At 43.6% G+C, this 17,222-nt stretch overlaps 1 protein-coding gene across 7 annotated transcripts in view; it reads left to right on the forward strand.

The window, feature by feature from the left end:
* nrp1a (neuropilin 1a) overlaps nucleotides 1–17,222 on the forward strand; it is a 113,328-nt gene that overhangs the window by 21,330 nt on the left and 74,776 nt on the right. The window lies entirely within an intron of this gene.

Raw genomic sequence — 17,222 nt, forward strand, 5'->3', positions numbered from 1 at the left:
CTCAATTTCTCTCTTTTGCTCTCTCTCCCTTACGCAACCCTTCCACTGCAGCGTGAACCAACTTAAAGCAAAGCAAGACCCCCCCCCCCCCCCCCATTCAGGCTCACCAACTTCTCTCCAATCTGTCTGCTCGCTCTCACATATTTCCTAAATAAAGGATTATTGTGTTGTGTAAGATGCAATAATTAGGTCTAAATGCTCCAATTCATTTATCTGATTGTTGGGTAGAGCACATATGCAGGATCTTTCAACCGCGTCATTAGGGGGAACCTAATGGATGGAGGCGCACTAGATCCATCAATGTTAATGATAATGACTTGTGTATAAGAGCAGACACTGCAGACACCAACCAGTTGCATCTAAAAAAATATGAGCGGCTGGGTTTTGCAATGGGCTGATCTGAGCTAGGCTGGGCTGGTTTCCATTTCAGTTCAGTGAACTGCGGGTCTTTACTACTCTACCCGTTCCGTGCCGCTCTGCAGTCACCGATCATAATAACTCCACTAGGGTGTGTTTTTATTTCCGGTCGGAGTCGGACGTTTAAATGTAGAGTCTGTTGCTGCCCACACCGCTCCCTCCTCGTCGTCAGACTCAGCGACTGACAGTTCATTACAAACCTGGATGGCACTCAGGAGGGAGGAGGGTGAGACTATTATTATAGTTTTGGTTAGTGAATATCACATGCTGGAGAAAGACGGTAAGCGCAGTCCATCTGAATCGGTGAGGTATGTCCCTGCCAGGCTCCAAAAAAATAAACTTTGTCTCAGCCGGCGGCATCATTGTACAAACGGTAATGATGTTATGCTCCAGTCCTAAGTGACAGTTTGTTAGCCCTGATGTCTAGCTAGCACTTGAGCAGGATTTCAGATCTCCGAGACGGATTTCTTGACAGCCGACAACAGGCTTTTCCTGTAAACCCCATTTAGGCCTCTCTGGAGTTGCGTCTAAAATAGCATCCTATTTACTGTGTAGTGCACTACTTTTGATCAGGGCCCACAGGGCTTTGGTCAAAAGTAGCTCACCACATATAGGGAATAGGGTGCCAATTGGGATGCAGGCTAGGCCTCACTGAGCTGAGCTGTCACAGATCTCTTTTGTTGTTTGGACTTTACCAGTTTAGTTAGTTTAACCCCGAGAGTTGTTTTTAAATGTTTGGAGGTGACATGTTTTGGGTGTGATCGTTAGCCCTTGCGACAGGTCTTGAAAGAGAAACACTAGAGAACAGACATGGCCTCTGTCCCAAATGGCACCCTTTTCCCTATAGTGTACTACTATTGACCAGGCCACATGTAGTGCACTATAAAGGGAATAGGCTGCCATTTGGAATGCTCTCTTTGACCGTTTCTTTTGACACAGTTCTACCAAAGGAGGGAATATAAAACAACATTGGTTTCATTGCTTTCCACTAGGCCATGGGCTTATGTTTATAAATGGACCTGATAAAGAAACTGTAACGTCTTGTATCAAGCTTAACGGCACTTCATAACATTATTCCTTTACCTGGATCATATTCCATATCTCACAACATATCGTTCTATGTTTTTAGATAGAGCTATAGAGAGACAATCATTTCTAAGGAAAAGCTCAAGGCATTTAAAAGCCTGTTATATTGTTAGAGTGTGGTTCATCGCCTCCTCCTGGGCTGTGTGAGGTGGGCAAATGTTCCTATTTGTCACTGTAGGATTGCTTTCTCTCTCTCTCCCCGCAGTACGAAGGCAGGGCAATACATTTGGAGGCACTGAAGCGAGAGTCGGGGAGAATTAGATTCATCCCTTTTTGCTTTTAATTTGCCCTCTGGATTGGCAGACCATTTTCACCATTAGCGCTGCGGGAGGGAGTGTGTGTGCTCCATTGGCACGGCACTGGCCTACCCAGGCTGGAGTGGAGCAGACAGATTAATGACTGTTATAGTCTGGGCATGGCTCAGCTGGATCCTATTGTCTATGAGGGGGAACAACAACAACACAAAACATAACAAATTATGATACTTTCTGTGTGTGTGGTGGGTGGGGTCCAAATGTAACTTGGTAGAGCCTGAGGAAAGAAATTATGAGTGGAGGGGCAGCAGGAGGATTGTCCAGGCTGTGTTTTGATAAGAACGGTATCCCCCTCTATACTCTCTAATGGTGTCTGTCTGTCTGTCTGTCTGTCTGTCTGTCTGTCTGTCTGTCTGTCCTGGGCCTTTAGGTCCTCATCTCATAGGGCTCCCAAACAAAGACACACACAGACACACAAACACACACACAGGGGTCAACATACAGTAAGCCGCAGGTGCATACAGACACGGATTAGTCCATAGGGCATTTAATACAGCTGGAAAGAGAACGTTTTTCTGAGGCGTTGTGTTGGACAGTCTAGCAAATTATCCCATAATGTCTTTCAGATGAAAACAGCCTGGTCTGGGCAACTGTACCACTGTACTCGGATCAGATCATAACAGGACTAGACATTAGAGAGGAAGCCTAGGGCACACACACACATGCATGCACGCGCCCACACGCACACACACACAATGAGCCACTCATCCTTTAGTGACTCGGCCAATAAAGAAATGGTCAGATGACGCAGATGCTAAACTACAGGACTGTTTAGCTAGCACAGACTGGAATATGTTCCTGGATTCCTCCGATGGCATTGAGGAGTACACCACATCAGTCACTGGCTTCATCAGTAAATACATCGATGACGTCGTCCTCACAGCGACTGTACGTACATACCCCAACCAGAAGCCATGGATTACAGGCAACATCCTCACTGAGCTAAAGGGTAGAGCTGCCGCTTTCAAGGAGCTGATAAGAAATCCTGCTATGCCCTCCGATTGACCAACAAACAGGCAAAGAGTCAATACAGGACTAAGGACTACACTGGTTCCGACGCTTGTCGGATGTGGCAGGGCTTGCAAACCATTACAGACTACAAAGGAGGGCACAGCCGAGAGCTGCCCAGTGACAAGAGCCTACAAGACGAGCTAAGTTACTTCTATGCTCACTTCGAGGCAAGCAACACTGAAGCATGCATGACAGCATCAGCTGTTCCGGATCACACTCTCCGTAGCCGATGTGAGTAAGACCTTTATACAGGTCAACATTCACAAGGCCACAGGGCCAGACAGATTACCAGGACATGTACTGTGAGCATGTGCTGACCAACTGGCAAGTATCTTCACTGACATTTTAAACCTGTCCCTAACTGAGTCTGTAATATCAACATGTTTCAAGCAGACACCATAGTACCTGTGCCCAAAAACACTAAGGTAACCTGCCTAAATGACTACCAACCCATAGCACTCACGTCTGTAGCCATGAAGTGCTTTGAAAAGCTGGTCATGGCTCACATCAACACCATTATCCCAGATACCCTAGACCCACTCCAATTTGCATACTGCCCCAACATATCCACAGATGATGCAATCTCTATTTGACTCCACACTGCCCTTTCCCACCTGGACAAAAGGAACACCTGTGTGAGAATGCTATTCGTTGACTACATCTCAGCGTTCAACACCATATTCCCTAAAAACTCATCACTAAGCTAAGGACCATGGAACTAAACACCTCCCTCTGCTACTGGATCGTGGACTTCCTGACTTGCCACCCCCAGGTGGTAAGGGTAGGTAACAACACATCTGTCATGCTGATCCTCAACACAGGTGCCCCTCAAGGATGCGTGCTCAGTCCTCTCCTGTACTCCCTGTTCACTCATGACTGCACGGCCAGGCACCACTCCAACACCATCATTAAGTTTGCCAATGACACAACAGTGTCACCGACAACGATGAGACAGCCTATAGGAAGGAGGTCAGACACCTGGCAGTGTGATCCCAGGACAACAACTTCTCCCTCAACATGATCAAGACAAAAGAGATGATTGTGGACTACATGAAAAGGAGGACCGAGTATGTCCCCGTTCTCATCGACAGGGCTGTAGTGGAGCAGGTTGAGAGCTTCAAGTTCCTTGGTGTCCACATCAACAACAAACTAGAATGGTCCACACACCAAGACAGTCACGAGGAGGGCATGACAAAGCCTATTCCCCCTCAGGAGACTGAAAAGCTTTGGCATGAGTCCTCAGATCCTTAAAACATTCTACAGCTGCACCATTGAGAGAATCATAACTGGCTACTTCACTGCCTGGTATGGCGACTGCTCGGCCTCCAAACGCAAGCCACTACAGAGGTAGAGGTAGTGTGTACATCACTGGGGCCAAGCTTCCTGCCATCCAGGACCTCTATAACAGGCGGTGTCAGAGGAAGGCCCTAAAAGCTGTTGAAGACTCCAGCCACCATAGTCATTGACTGTTCTCTCTGCTACCTCACGGCAAGCAGTACTGGAGCGCCAAGTCTAGGTCCAAGAGGCTTCTAAACAGTTTCTACCCCCATGCCATAAGACTCCTGAACATCTAATCAATGGCTACCTAGACTGACTATTTGCATACCCTCTATTTTAAGCTGCTGCTACTCTCTTATTATCTATGCATAGTCACTTTAATAACACTACCTGCACATTGATTCTGTACCAGTACACCCTGTAAGTAGCCTCGCTACTGTTATTTTCCTGCTGCTCTTTAATTATTTATTTTAATTTTTTACTATTCCATTTTTTACTTAACACCTAATTTTCTTAAAACTGCATTGTTTGTTAAGGGCCTGTAAGTAAGCATTTCACTGTAAGGTCTACACCTGTTGTATTTGGCGCATGTGACAAACACAATTTGATTTGATATGATCCATATCTGTACACACACACACATCCGTATAGTCCTGCAGCTTTCCTCCTTCCTTCGACGTTGATGCATTCCCGCATACATTTTTTAAACACCTGGCAAGTCTCAGGTTTTGGTCAGTGAGGGAGGAGGAGAGAGGTGGGCTGCAGAGACCGAGGTAGAGGCACTGAGTTGAAACATATAGAAGTTAGGAGAACAGAACAGTGCTTGCAAAAGATTGATGCCCTCTCTGTGCTGTGAGCTGTGGAACAGACAGGGCCAATGCAGCCTGCCCAATATTACCTCACTGAAGATCTGTTACAGTAGGGGATACTGAGAAAAACTGTGGAGCAATACACCACAAAAACATATGACTTACAGTAGATACGATCTCTTTCTGATATTATCTTCTGCTTTAACACATGACATGCTGCGTATAATACTTCTTGGAAGTTACAATATGCCAATTTAAGCTGTGCTATGCCACACAATGTTCTCTCTTGGACAATAACCTGCTGTGTCTAAATGATCGTTATGTAATGGCCCATGGGGCTCTGGTCAAAAGTAGTGCACTATGTCGGGAATATGGTGCCGTTTGGGATGCATACAGGGACATAAGAAAGGCAAGAAACCCAATCTGTCTTAAACTGGATAATGGGAGCCTCCATGGTCATTGTGTTGTAAAAGCACAGGAAAAACACTGTAAACCGATGGATTCCTGGGCAAATGTACCATGATAAACTCCTTATGTTGACGCACAGCACGGGCACACGGTACCTTGTTTTTTACATGTCTCAAGCATACTTATAAAGTAGACTTGTGAAATAGGGTCTTATTTGTCCAAGCCAACCAGTACATGGGCTGTTGCCACAGCTGGTCCTAAAAGCTGAAAGGAAGGGTCAGCTCTTAAAATACAAACAGAGGGAAAAGAAGCCAAACAGGCTCATGCAAACACAGAGTACTCATTACGACTGAAACATCGCAGTCACACCACACCATTATCACAGCCAGGTGAACGTATTGTAAGCCATACCACACCAAGGTCCTAAAGTAAAGACCTATTGGTCAGACTGGTCTCTACAGCTGTCGGATCTTAATTTGAGTCTGTTTGCTACAACAGGAAATAATCCTACAGCAACTGGAAATGTGAATTATTCTAATTAATGGAAATTCCGAAGTGGAAATTAAGAACTTCATATGCTATTTTAAACTTCAAATACACTGCATTGCAGGAAAGTTCTCCTGCAACAGGTTTTAATTGTAATGGCTTAGCAGATAATATGAAAACACTAACAATATTTACCTGGCTTAATGAGAAGAAATATAATATCTATTGTTTACAGGAAAGTCATTCAACAATTTTAGATGAAGTTGTGTGGAAAAAAGGACTAGGGGGCTAAAATATACATCTCCCATGGGCAAAGAAACTCAAAAGGGGTGATCATATTAATTAACAGTAATTTTGATCTGTATGTACAAATTGTCCAACTGTGTCCGCAAGGTAGATGTATGATTTTAAATATGTTATTGGACCATAAACGGATATGCCTCATTAACCTTTACAGACCAAATAATGATGATCAACTTTCTTCAAAAATATGTACACTTGTAACCGTTTTCTTGAAGTGAAGGAGAGGCGGACCAAAACGCAGCGTGGTGGTTATTCATGGTTCTTTAATATAGACACTATACATGAATAAACTAACAAAACAAGAAATGCAAAAAACCAAAACAGCCCTATCTGGTGCAAACACAGAGACAGGAACAATCACCCACAAACACACAGTGAAACCCAGGCTACCTAAGTATGATTCTCAATCAGAGACAACTAATGACACCTGCCTCTGATTGAGAACCATACTAGGCCGAAACATAAAAAACAAACAGAGACTGCCCACCCCAACTCACGCCCTGACCATACTAAATAATGACAAAACAAAGGAAATAAAGGTCAGAATGTGACAACACTGCTCAAAAAAATAAAATAACACATCCTAGATCTAAATGAATGAAATATTATGTTTAAATACTTTTTTCTTTACATAGTTGAATGTGCTGACAACAAAATCACACAAAAATTATCAATGGAAATCAAATTTATCAACCCATGGAGGCCTGGATTTCGAGTCACACTCAAAAGAGGAAAACCACACTACAGGCTGATCCAACTTTGATATAATGTCCTTAAAACAAGTCAAAATGAGGCTCAGTAGTGCGAGGGTAAAAAAAAAAAAACACGCCCTGTTAAGAACTCTGTAAAAAAAAAATATATATATATATATATATATATATATTGACTTTCAGTGTGTGTGGCCTCCACGTGCATGTATGACATCCCTACAACGCCTGGGCATGCTCCTGATGAGGTGGCGGATGGTCTCCTGGGGGATCTCCTCCCAGACCTGGACTAAAGCATCTGCCAACTCCTGGACAGTCTGTGGTGCAACGTGGTGTTGGTGGATGGAGCGAGACATGATGTCCCAGATGTGCTCAATTGGATTCAGGTCTGGGGAACGGGCGGGCCAGTCCATAGCATCAATGCCTTCCTCTTGCAGGAACTGCTGACACACTCCAGCCACATGAGGTCTAGCATTGTCTTGCCTTAGGAGGAACCCAGGGCCAACCGCACCAGCATATGGTCTCACAAGGGGTCTGAGGATCTCATCTTGGTACCTAATGGCAGTCAGGCTACCTCTGGCGAGCCCCATAAAGAAATGCCACCCCACACCATGACTGACCCACCGCCAAACCAGTCATGCTGGAGGATGTTGCAGGCAGCAGAATGTTCTTCACGGCGTCTCCAGACTCTGTCACGTCTGTCACGTGCTCAGTGTGAACCTGCTTTCATCTGTGAAGAGCACAGGGCGCCAGTGGCGAATTAGCCAATCTTGGTGTTCTCTGGCAAATGCCAAACGTCCTGCATGGTGTTGGGCTGTAAGCACAACCCCCACCTGTGGACGTCGGGCCCTCATTACCACCCTCATGGAGTCTGTTTCTGACCGTTTGAGCAGACACATGCACATTTGTGGCCTGCTGGAGGTCACTTTGCAGGGCTCTGGCAGTGCTCCTCCTGCTCCTCCTTGCACAAAGGCGGAGGTAGCGGTCCTGCTGCTGGGTTGTTGCCCTCCTACGGCCTACTCCACATTTCCTGATGTACTGGCCTGTCTCCTGGTAGCGCCTCCATGCTCTGGTCACTACGCTGACAGACACAGCAAACATTCTTGCCACAGCTCGCATTGATGTGCCATCCTGGATGAGCTGCACTACCTGAGTCACTTGTGTGGGTTGTAGACTCCGTCTCATGCTACCACTAGAGTGAAAGCACCGCCAGCATTCAAAAGTGACCAAAACATCAGCCAGGAAGCATAGGAACTGAGAAGTGGTCTGTGGTCACCACCTGCAAAACCACAACTTTAATGGGGGTGTCTTACTAATTGCCTATAATTTCAACCTGTGGTCTATTCCATTTGCACAACAGCATGTGAAATTCATTGTCAATCAGTGTTGCTTCCTAAGTGGACAGTTTGATTTCACAGAAGTGTGATTGACTTGGACTTACATTATGTTGTTTAAGTGTTCCCTTTATTTTTTTGAGCAGTGTATAATAAATTATCAACCCTACAAGCAATACAAGACTCTAATATTATAGTGGAAGATTATAATGCTGTTTTAAATACGTCAATGAACCGTAAAGGAAATCACACTACAAACTATCACCTTCATGCTCTTAAGGAAATCACGAATGTCATGGATAATTGGAACTAGGGGAGAACAAGTATTCGATACACTGCCGATTTTGCAGGTTTTCCTACTTACAAAGCATGTAGAAGTTTCGAATTTTATCATAGGTACACTTCAACTGTGAGACGGAATCTAAAACAAAAATCCAGAAAATCACATTGTATGATTTTTAAGTAATTAATTGCATTTTATTGCATGACATAAGTATTTGATACATCAGAAAAGCAGAACTTAATATTTGGTACAGGAACCTTTGTTTGCAATTACAGAGTTTTTTAGGGCCTTCCTCTGATATCACCTGGTATAGAGGTCCTGGATGGCAGGAAGCTTGGCCCCAGTGATGTACTGGGCTGTACGCACTACCCTCTGTACTGCCTTGTGGTCGGAGGCTGAGCAGTTGCCATACCAGGCAGTGATGCAACCAATCAGGATGCATTCGATGGTGGAGTTGTAGAACTTTTTGAGGATCTGAGGACCCTTTCCAAATCTTTTCAGTCTCCTGAGGGGGAATAGGTTTTGTTGTGGCCACTTCATGACTGTCACGATGTGCTTAGACCATGTTAGTTTGTTGGTGATGTGGACATAAAGGCACTTGAAACTCTCAACCTGCTCCACTGCAGCCCCGTCGATGAGAATGGGAGCATGCTCAGTCCTCTTTTTCCTGTAGTCCACAATCATCTCCTTTGTCTATAGTGGTCCCTGGAGCATACACTCAGACTGGTTTGATTAGAGCGCCTATTTAGAACGTCCAGTTTCGATTGACGCAACAGTCAGCATTTGAGCTTGCCACACTGGATTTTTCACAGAAACCTTTTGCACAAACACAGTCCTTACAAAGTTATGTCCTGAATGTGACAAGTTTAATTGTGGATGCAATGTTCAGACATGCATAGAAGTAGCAACAGCATACACAATCATCCAAACCGGAAAATGTAAGCAACATTAGTCCTTGCGCTTACTGAGGAAATATTGACATAACACAATCGGTCATATTTAGATAACTCTAGGCTGACAGAAATCACAATATGAATTTGCTAATATCAATTGCTATATATAATTCATTACATCACAAGTTAGCTCAACATTTATCAAAATAATTGATTAAAACACTTTCAAGTAATCCGATGATGGATAGTTTGTGCACGCCAGCATGTTTGTTTTTTGCGTCAACTAAAGATAATAAGAGGAGACAAGATGAGTTTGGTCTGTTTGCAGTATGCATGTTGAAGGGGTGAGTTGTCTGTGATCATTCACTTCCCTTCATTCACTTCCGGAAGTTTATCCGAAAGATGAGTGAATCATTCCATCACCTCATTATGGCATCTTTGGTCTTTACATGACACCCAGAATGCATTGTATAATGTCAACAAACATGGCGCCACACATAGCTGGCAAATAGCTTAGCATTAGTTCCTTATAATCAGTACAACCTTCAAAAAACTATTTTACACACATCATAGGTGGCCATTTTTTTCATAGGTGGGTCAGCTTTAATATTGCGGCTAGATTATCGCTTCCATCAATGTAAATGTCTGCGTCATTTCCAATCCCCTTTATATTTTTGGGGGTAAATATATATATATATATATGTATACATATTGTACATACACATACCCACATATATATATATACATAAACATGCATACATATACACATACTGTACATATACATACAAATACACGTGTATACATATCCTTTTAAAATATATTTTCCTTTATTAATTTCCCCAAACCCAACCACTCCTCCCATAATTGGAGTAAACCAATAAAAAATAACACTTAGGCTTCTACTTCCAGATTATACATACTATATACATTTTACAGACACAACCTGATTCACATATGGTATCAGTTAAGAACAAATTCCTATTTACAAGGACAGCCTACTCCTTCTGCCCCATCGGGGAATCGAGCCCCGGTCTCCCGTGTGCCTGCATTTTGTAGTACAGACATGGCCTTCTCTCCCTCAGGTAAGGAATTAGGCACTTTCCCACGTTTACTACAGTATGTAGGCTATGTTTACTTGTCAGACTGCACAGTAGCCTAACAAACAAAAGCAAAATCTGCAGAGCTGGAAAGATTGTATCCTCCATATATATATATATATCATTCTATTGGCTGCAAGAATTTTGTATAATCATTTAAATAGAAAAATTTGAAGTTTTGAATCCGGTGTCGTTTTGTGTGTCAATTCATAAACCATGTGCCATGGAATCGGTACATCGAAAATCTCTTCCCAACTATTTTGCAATTTATATGGAACAGCTGTCAATTTTTGGTTCCTTAAATTAAACTGGAATATATTTTTATTTATAACCAATTGTGGTCTTTAATGCAGGGCCAACATACAAGTTCTTTACTTTTTCCCCTTTCACTTGCCTCTTTCATTTTTGCAGTAAAGCTGCAATTAGTTGGTTGTAATTTTGGGTAGAGCAGACATTTCAATGTCATGTGTGACATAACTACACCAGTCCTATGTATGATATCATCTATAAAGATTATACCTTTTTCAAAATTTTATCGAAAAATGTCGTTATTTTATCAATTAGTATATTTAAGTTTAACCACAATATTTGTTGTGTTATTTGTTGTGTCTTTTCGGGTGGATTAAACTGAAATTACAACCAATTTGTGTAGCGAAATGCTTGTGCTTCTAGTTCCGAAAGTGCTGCAATATCTAACATGTAATCTAACTATTCCAAAACAACTACCTAATGTACACAAATCTAAGTAAAGGAATATGAATATATACATATAAATATAAGAATGAGCAACGGCAGAGTGGCATTGGCAAGATACAATAGAATGTATAAAAAAAACAGTATATACTATACATACTGATGAGTAATGCAAGATATGTAAACATTATGAAAGTGGCATTATTAAAGTGACTAGTGATCCATTTATTAAAGTGGACAATAATTGCAGGCCTGTATGTAGGCAACAGCCTCTCTGTATTAGGGATGGCCTTGAGTTAGTTGTTTTTCAGTCTCTCAGTCCCAGCTTTGATGCACCTGTTATTGTCCACTGGTTCACTGGAGATCACACCTCACCTTCTGGATGGTAGTGGGGTGAACAGGCAGTGGCTCGGGTGGTTGTTGTTCTTGATGATATTTTTGGCCTTCCTGTGACATCGGGTGCTGTAGGTGTCCTGGTGGGCAGGTATTTTGCCCCCGTTGATGCGTTATGCAGACTGCACCACCCTCTGGAGAGCCTTACGGTTGTGGGTGGTGCAGTTGCCGTACAGCTTGACCGGAGGCTCTCGATTGTGCATCTGTAAAAGCTTGTGAGGGTTTTAGGTGACAAGCCATATTTCTTAATTCTCCTGAGGTTGAAGAGGCGCCGTTGCGCCTTCTTCACCACACTGTCTGTGTGGGTGGACCATTTCAGTTCGTCCGTGATGTGTACTTTCCACCTTCTCCACTGCTGACCCATCAATGTGGAAATGTGCTGTTTCCTAAAGTCCACAATCTTCTCCTTTGTTTTGTTGATGTTGAGTGAGAGATGCCCGAGTGCCCTCGCCTCCTCGCTGTAGGCTGTCTCGTCATTGTTGATAATCAAGCCTACTACTGTTGTGTCATCTGCAAACTTGATGATTGAGCTGGAGGCGTGCATGGTCACGCAGTCTTGGGTGAACAGGGAGTACGGGGTGGGGGGGGGGGGGGGGGGGGGGGGGGGCTGAGCATGCACCCTTGTGGGATCCCGGTTTTGAGGATCAGTGAAGTGGAGATTTTATTTCCTACCTTCACCACCTGGGGGCGGCCCAACAGGAAGTCCAGGATGCAGTTGGGGTTAAGACCCAGGGCCTCAAGCTTAATGATGAGCTACTATGGTGTTAATGAAGAGCATTCTTACATAGGTTTTGCACTTGTCCAGATGGAATAGGGCAGTGTGCAGTGTGATGGCGATTGCATCGCCTGTGGACCTTGTGGAGCGGTAAGCACATTTAAGTGGGTCTAGGGTGACAGGTAAGGTGGAGGTGACATGATCCTTGACTAGCCTTTCAAAGCACTTCATGATGACAGAAGTGAGTGCTACTGGGCGATAGTCATTTAGTTCAGTTACCTTTGCCTTCTTGGGTACGGGAACAATGGTGGCCATCTTGAAGCATGTGATGACAGCAGACTGGGAGAGTGAGAGATTGAATATGTCCGTAAACACACCAGCCAGCTGGCCTGCGCATGCTCTGAGGACGTGGATAGGGTTAACACGTTTAAATGTCTTACTCACGTTGGCCACAGAGAAGGAGAACCCACAGTCCTTGGCAGCGGGCCACGTCGGTGGCACTGTATTATCCTCAAAGCGGGAAAAGAAGGTGTTTTGTTTGTCTGGAAGCAAGACGTCGGTGTCCATAATGTGGCTAGTTTTCCTTTTGTAGTCCGTGAATGTCTGTAGACCCTGCCGCATGTGTCTCGTGTCTGAGCTGTTGAACTGCGACTCCACTTAGTCTCTATACTGACATTTCGCTTGCCTTGCGGAGGGAATAACTACACTGTTTATATTCAGCCATATTCCCAGTCACCTTCCCAAGGTTAAATGCGGTGGTTCGCTCTTTCAGTTTTGCACGAATGTCGCTATCTATCCACGGTTTCTGGTTAAGGTAGGATTGCATAGTCACAGTAGGTACAACATCTCCTATGCACTCCCTTATAAACTCACTCACCGAATCATCGTATACGTCAATGTCTGATTAGGATGAATAATATCTGACAAAAACATTTTAAATTCTATGAGCTAAGCATTTAGCTATACATTTTTTGGTTTTTATTTGGATTTCATGTAATGGACATACACAAAACAGTCCAAATTGGTGAAGTGAAATTTTAAAATGATGTTAATTATTATTTTTTTTAAACGGAAAAGTGGTGCATGCAAATGTATTCACACCCTTTGCTATGAAGCCCCTAAACAAGATCTGGTGCAACCAATTACCTTCAGAAGTGACATAATTAGTTAAATCAATTCCACCTGTGTGCAATCTAAGTGTCACATCATCTGTCACATGACCTCGTGGCCAAATGTTTTGAGAATGACACAAATATTAATTTTCACAAAGTCTGCTGCCTCAGTTTGTATGATGGCAATTTACATATACTCCAGAATGTTATGAAGAGTTCATATGAATTGCAATTAATTACAAAGTCCCTCTTTGCCTTGCAAATGAACTGAATCCCCCCCCAAAAAATTCCACTGCATTTCAGCCCTGCCACAAAAGGACCAGCTGACATCATGTCAGTGATTCTCTCATTAACACAGGTGTGGGTGTTGACGAGGACAAGGCTGGAGATCACTCTGTCATGCTGATTGAGTTCGAATAACAGACTGGAAGCTTCAAAAGGTGGGTGGTGCTTGGAATCATTGTTCTTCCTTGGACAACCATAGTTACCTGCAAGGAAACACGTGCCGTCATCATTGCTTTGCACAAAAAAAGGGCTTTACAGGCAAGGATATTGCTGCCAGTAAGATCAACCATTTATCGGATCATCAAGAACTTCAAGGAGAGCGGTTCAATTGTTGTGAAGAAGGCTTCAGGACGCCCAAGAAAGTCCAGCAAGCACCAGTACCGTCTCCTAAAGTTGATTCAGCTGTGGGATCGGGGCACCACCAGTACAGAGCTTGCTCAGGAATGGCAGCAGGCAGGTGTGGTGCATCTGCACGCACAATGAGGCTAAGACTTTTGGAGGATGGCCTGGTTTCAAGAAGGGCAGCAAGGAAGCCACTTCTCTCCAGGAAAAACATCAGGGAAAGACTAATATTCTGCAAAAGGTACAGGGATTGGACTGCTGAAGACTGGGGTAAAGTCATTTTCTCTGATGAATCCCCTTTCCGATTGTTTGGGGCATCCGGAAAAAAGCTTGTCCGGAGAAGACAAGATGAGCACTACCATCAGTCCTTTGTCATGCCAACAGTAAAGCATCCTGAGACTATTCATGTGTGGGGTTGCTTCTCAGCCAAGGAAGTGGGCTCACTCACAATTTTGCCTAAGAACACAGCCATGAATAAAGAATGGTACCAACACATCCTCCTTGAGCAACTTCTCCCAACTATCCAGGAACAGTTTGGTGACGAACAATACCTTTTCCGGCATGATGGAGCACCTTGCCATAAGGCAAAAGTGATAAATAAGTGGCTCGGGGAACAAAACATCGATATTTTGGGTCCATGGCCAGGACACTCCCCAGACCTTAATCCCATTAAGAATGTGTGATCAATCCTCAAGAGGCAGGTGGACAAACAAAACCCCACAAATTCTGACAAACTCCAAGCATTGATTATGCAAGAGTGGGCTGCCATCAGTCAGGATGTCGCCCAGAAGTTCATTGACAGCATGCCAGGGTGGATTGCAGAGGTCTTGAAAAAGAAGGGTCAACACTGCAAATATTGACTCTTTGCATCAACTTCATGTAATTGTCAATAAAAGCCTTTGACACTTATGAAAAGCTTGTAATTATACTCCAGTATTCCATAGCAACATCTGAAATCAATATCTAGAGACACTGAAGCAGAAAACTTTGTAGAAATTAATATTTGTGTCATTCTCAAAACCTTTGGCCACGACTGTACACTTGTTCTGAAAGGCCCCAGAGTCTGCAACACTACTAAGCAAGGGGCACCACCAAACAAGCAGCATCATGAAGACCATTGAGCTCTCCAAACAGGTCAGAGACAAAGTTGTGGAGAACTACAGTTCAGGGTTGGGTTATAGAAATTATCAGAAACTTTGAACATCCAGCGGAGCACCATTAAATCCATTATTAAAAAATGGAAAGAATATGGCACCACAACAAACCTGCCAAGAGAGGGCTGCCCACCAAAACTCCCAGACAAGGCAAGGAGGGAATTAATCAGAGAGGCAACAAAGAGACCAAAGATAACCCTGAAGGAGCTGCAAAGTTCCACAGCGGAGATTGGAGTATCTGTCCATAGGACCACCTTAAACCGTACACTTCACAGAGCTGGGCTTTACAGAAGAGTGGCCAGAAAAAAAGACATTGCTTAAAGAATAAAATTAGCAAACGTTTGGTGTTTGCCAAAAGGCATGTGGGAGACTCCCCAAACATATGGAAGAAGGTACTCTGGTCAGACGAGACTAAAATGTAGCTTTTTGGCCATCAAGGAAAACGCTATGTCTGGTGCAAACCAAACACCTCACATCACCCCGAGAACACCATCCAGCATCATGCTGTGGGGATGTTTTTATGATTATGTGATGGTCCAACCGCATTCTGTCTCCTATCAACACTTTTTTTTACTGGACATAAAAAAAAGTAATCAAGATGACTAGCTTGATTAAGCCTCCGCCATGTACAAGTCGGAAGTTTAGATACAGCTACGTTGGAGTAAACTCAGTGCCTCTTTGCTTGACATCATGGGAAAATCAAAAGAAATCAGCCAAGGCCTCAGAAACAAAATGTAGACCTTCACAAGTCTGGTTCATCCTTGGGAGCAATTTCCACACACCTGAAGGTACCAGGTTCATCTGTACAAACAGTAGCATGCAAGTATAAACACCATTGGACCACGCAGCCATCATACCGCTCCGGAAGGTGACACGTTCTGTCTCCTAGGGATGAACGTACTTTAGTGCGAAAAGTGTAAATCATTCCCAGAACAACAGCAAATTACCTTGTGAAGATGCTGGAGGAAATAGGTTTTAAAAAGTATCTATATCCACAGTAAAACGAGTTCTATATCGACATAACCTGAAAGGCCGCACAGCAAGAAAGAAGCCACTGCTCCAAAACCTGGTTGGCAACTGCACATGGTACAAAGATCAGACTTTTTGGAGAAATATCCTCTGGTCTGATGAAACAAAAATAGAACTGTTTGGCCATGATGACCATTATTCTGTTGGAGGAAAAGGGGGAGGCTTGCAAGCTGAAGAACACCATCCCAACCGTGAAGCTTGGGGGTGGCGGCATCATGTTGTGGGGGTGCTTTGCTGCAGGAGGGACTGGTGCACTTCACAAAATAGATGGCATCATGAGGGAGGAAAATTATGTGGATATATTGAAGCAACATCTCAAGACATCAGTCAGGAAGTTAAAGCTTGGTCGCAAATGCATCTTCCAAGTGGATAATGCCCCCAAGCATACTTCCAAAGTTGTTGCAAATGGCTTAAGGACAATAAAGTCAAGGTATTGGAGTGGCCATCACAAATCCCTGACCTCAATCCTATAGAAAATGTGTGTGCAGAACTGAAAAAGCGTGTGCGAGCAAGGAGGCCTACAAACCTGACTCAGTTACACCGGCTCTGTCAGGAGGAATGGGCCAAAATTCACCCAACTTATTGTGGGAAGCTTGTGGGAGGCTACCTGAAACGTTTGACCCAAGTTAAACAATTTAAAAGGAATGCTACCAAATACTAATTGAGTGTATGTAAACTTCTGACCCACTGGGATTGTGGTTAAAAGAAATAAACGCTGACTTAAATCATTCTCTCTACTATTATTCTGACATTTCACATTCTTGTCACACTCGTCATAAGGAGTAGACCAAGATGCAGCGTGGTATGTTTCCATCCTTTATTTTGGAATAGAAAACGTCAAAGAACAACAACGGAAACAAACGAACCGTGACGCTATAATAATGCTCACAGGCAACTATACATAGACAAGATCCCACAAAGCACAATGGGGAAATGGCTACCTAAATATGATCCCCAATCAGAGACAACAATAAACAGCTGCCTCCGATTGGGAACCATACCAGGCCAATATAGATATACAATTCCCCTAGATAACTCACCCTTAATCACACACCGACCTAACCAACATAGAG

The sequence above is a fragment of the Oncorhynchus mykiss genome, chromosome 15, assembly GCF_013265735.2.
Source record: "Oncorhynchus mykiss isolate Arlee chromosome 15, USDA_OmykA_1.1, whole genome shotgun sequence".
Taxonomy (NCBI): domain Eukaryota; kingdom Metazoa; phylum Chordata; class Actinopteri; order Salmoniformes; family Salmonidae; genus Oncorhynchus; species Oncorhynchus mykiss.